Source organism: Vigna unguiculata, chromosome 3 (assembly GCF_037176805.1).
Source record: "Vigna unguiculata cultivar grain cowpea cultivar isolate G323 ecotype 2 chromosome 3, ASM3717680v1, whole genome shotgun sequence".
NCBI lineage: Eukaryota > Viridiplantae > Streptophyta > Magnoliopsida > Fabales > Fabaceae > Vigna > Vigna unguiculata.
The window spans coordinates 19,768,239-19,772,500 of record NC_140794.1 but is presented as its reverse complement, the minus strand read 5'-3'; positions in this window follow the sequence as shown (position 1 = coordinate 19,772,500).

The following is a 4,262-nucleotide window of genomic DNA, read 5'->3' as shown; positions in this document are numbered from 1 at the left end:
TTGTCTCTGTTGGAACCCTTTCACTACGAGTCTGGCCTTATATCGTTTGCTGCCATCTGGTTCTTCTTTTAACCGATAGACCCACCTGTTTTGCAAAACCTTCTTTCCTTCTGGAAACTTGGTTAAAGACCGTGTCTTATTCTTCTGAAGAGACTTTATCTCATCTTTCATTGCTAGCTCCCACTTAATAGATTCACCTCCCTGCATAGCCTCAGCAAAATGCTCTGGCTCACCAGCATCAGTCAACAACAAGTAATGCAATGAAGGGGAGTACCTTTGTGGTGCTATAATTGTTCTGCTAGACCTTCTAGTCAGTAATTCAGGAGTTACTGACTCTACTATCTGTTCAGGTTCTGACCCAAACTCTGACTCGGGCTCTGACTCAGGCTCTACTTCTGTATTCTGCCTTCTGTTGGCTACATCACTTTCTGAAATTTCTTCTAATGATACCTGCTCTGGCTTTTTATTTGCATTTGCAAATTTTGCAGTCTTGTCCTTATAGAACATGTTTTCATTAAAAGTAACATTTCTACTTCTGATAATTTTCTTGTTTTGGTCATCCCAAAACCTGTAGCCATACATGTCAGATCCATAGCCAATGAAATAGCATCGCTTTGCCTTAGGGTCCAATTTATCTCTACTATTAGAGTTCAACAAAATATATGAAGCACAACCAAAAACTTTCAGATGTGAAAGGTTTACCTCATTTCCAGACCATACTTCTTCAGGTAACTGATAGCCTAAAGGAACTGATGGTCCTCTGTTTATGAGATAGGCTGATGTGCTTATTGCATCTGCCCAAAATACCTTGGGTAATCCTGATTGGATTCTCATACATCTTGCTCTATCATTCAAGGTTTTGTTCATTCTTTCTGCCACACCGTTTTGTTCTGGTGTTCCTGGAACCGTCTTGATCATTCTGATCCCATTCTCTGAACAAAACTCCTTGAATTGATTACTGTCATATTCTCCACCATTATCAGACTTCAAACATTTAATCTTTAAACCTGTTTGAGTCTTAATCTCCTGTTTCCACCTTTTAAACACAGAAAACACATCAGATTTATTTTTAAGAAAATAAACTCATACCTTTCTTGTAGAGTCATCAATGAAGGTTACGTAATACTGTGAACCTCCAAGAGATTTCACTGGAGCTGGCCCCCAAACATCTGTATGCACTAGTGCTAGTCTTTCAACTTTAGACGACTTACTTATTTTGAAGAAGCTAACCTTTTTCTGCTTTCCAAAGATACAATGTTCGCAAGGTCCAACGTCAACATGCTTCAAGTTAGGTATTTTACCTTTTGAGACCATGAGCTTCATTCCTTTCTCACTCATATGCCCAAGCCTCTGATGCCACAAAGAGGAACTGTTGCCAACTTCTGCAACTGATATCATATCCTCATCTGCAATCATGTAAAGAGATCATCGCTTCTTTCCACGAGCAACAACAAGATTACCTTTCATTAATTTCCAGTGTTCATCTCCAAAGGTGGTGTAATGCCCCTCATCATCTAACTGCCCTATAGATATTAAGTTTCTCTTTAAGGCTGGAATATGTCTGACATTCTTCAAAGTCCACACACTTCCATTAGAGGTTCTGATATTGATATCACCTCTTCCTATAATATCAAGAGATTTTCCATCTGCAAGGTAGACCTTCCCAAACTTTCCTGGAACATAGTTAGATAATAATTCTAAGGAAGGTTTAGTATGAAATGACACACCTGAGTCCATAATCCATGAGTCAATAGAACTATCTAGACTACATAATAGTGCATCTTCAATTTCATCAGTTGCTGCATTTGCTGATTGATCACTGTCTTGCCTCTTATTGTTGTTGTTGTTCTTCCTTGGAGCCTTACATTGATTTGTAAAATGACCCCTTTTCTGACAATTCCAACAAGTGATATCATTCCAAAATTTTGGTTTTGATTTCTCTCTAGACTTTGATCTGCCTCGGCCTTGATTACGACCTTTGTGGCTACTTCTTCCTCTAGTTTCAGTACTCAATGCTGAACCAGAACTAGAGCTGGAAGATTCCCCTAAACTTTTCCTGCGAACATCTTCGCTTAAGATCAAGTCACGGATGTTATCAAGCTTCAACTTACTATTACTTGCAAAATTACTAACTGCAGTAACAACTGCACTCCAACTTTTCGGAAGAGATGATAATAAAATTAATGTTTTCACCTCATCATCAAATGTTATCTGCACTGATGTCAACTGCGCAATAATTGTATTGAATTAACTAATATGATTAGTAATCGAGTTACCTTCACCCATTTTTAGGTTGACTAGCCTGCGAATCAAATACACTTTATTGGCTGCAGATGGCTTCTCATACATATTTGACAATGCCTTCATCAAATCTACGGTTGTGTTCTCGTTCATGATGTTGAACGCAACATTCTTGGCTAATGTCAACCGGATCACATCGAGTGTCTGCCAATCTAACAAATCTCATTCCACCTGCTCCATGTCAGTTGGCTTCTGCCCTTTTAAGGGTAGATACAACTTCTTCTGATACAGGTAGTCCTCTATCTGCATCTTCCAGAACCCGAAGTCACTGCCATCAAACTTCTCAATCCTCACCTTCCCTTCTTCCAATGCCATTGCTCTTGCTGCTTTGACGAAAGCTCCTGCTGCGGCTTTTGACCAAAGCTCCTGCTGTGGCTTTTGACCAAAGCTCCTGCTGCCTTTGACCAAAGCTCCTGCTGCGGCTTTTGACCGAAGCTCTTGCTGTGGCTTTTGACCAAAGCTCCCACTACTTCTCTAAACTGAGATCCCCAAGAAGAAAAAATAGAAACCAAATCTTTTCTGATGTGGAAGATCAGACAATGCTGCAACCACAGAGCATACTAAGAAAAATGGCTCTTGATACCAATTGTTAGGAACAAGGCAATAAAGGAAGAATAAAGGAGAGAAAAATAGACATAGAGAATTTAACGTGGTTCGGCGTACAATGTGTATGCCTACGTCCACGACTACATTAGGAAGTATTTGTATTTCTGGTGTATCTTAAAGCTTTACATAGAGTCTCTTATATAGTAAAATAGAGAACCACATCTCACTATTCTAAGCGATGTGGGACTAAATCAAGCACCATAATACTAACAGCGGGTACCCGTGGATATCCGTGGATATTAAAAAATTATGCGGGTACCCGCATAACGGATATCCGACAGATATGGGTACGGGTACGAGACGAATATGTATCCCATGGGTAGGATACGGGGGAACTATTACCTATACCCTACCCACTCTGTTGACATTCTTACTCATGTTACGGTTAATTTTTTTTTTAATTTAAAAGCCGTAATTATTTTTTACAATGTGGTCTTTTAAATTTAATTAAGTTTTTCAATTTAAAAAAAATACAACAAAATTATTTATCTAATAAAATTAATGGGTCATTATATTTCATGAATGAACAATAAATAAAATTTGTTAATCTTTATATATAAGTGAATAATTTTAGTAAAGGTGTGGATGGAGTGCAATGTAAGATGTTTGGAAAAAACCATGGTTGTTACATCAGTAATGTAGCTCAACGATCTTCCAACAGGAGAGATAAACTTAACAATATCTTTGATGTGAAACAAAATAGTATAGAGTCATTAATAGGGATGGCAATAGGGCGGGGCAGGCACGACAGGTACGGGTTTCACTGTCCCATATTCATCCCCTTCTCGTAGAAAAAAGTTATCCTCATCCCCATTTTCAAACCCAACACGTATCAACCTTTTGTCTCATCACCGGATAAGGGTATAATCTCGTACTCATACCCGTACCCGCTTTCTTACTACTCCAATATTAATTTTAATTAATTTTTATAAAATAATAAAAAATTACGGTAAAGGAAACATAATATTATCAAATATTCAATATTAGAGGATGATTGTTTCTTCGATATCAAATACTTTGAAATAAGTTATAATTGTTTACATTTTATATTAGAATACCAAATAAAATTTGATGAGAACCAAAATATTTATTAAATTTGCAAACTGCAAACATTAATGAAACCTGGTTGATAAAATTTAAAAATATAAAAGGAAAACAAATATTCAAATTAAAATATATTTTAAATGTTTGTTTACTTTAATTTTTAAAATTCTAATGAATCTCTTTTTTATACACTAATAAAAGTTATAATACATCACTTGATCAAAACGATGCAAAGAACAAATAATAATCATAATAATAAAATTTTGACATAGATTTTGTATCTTTTGAATTTCAATGTATATTGGATGGTG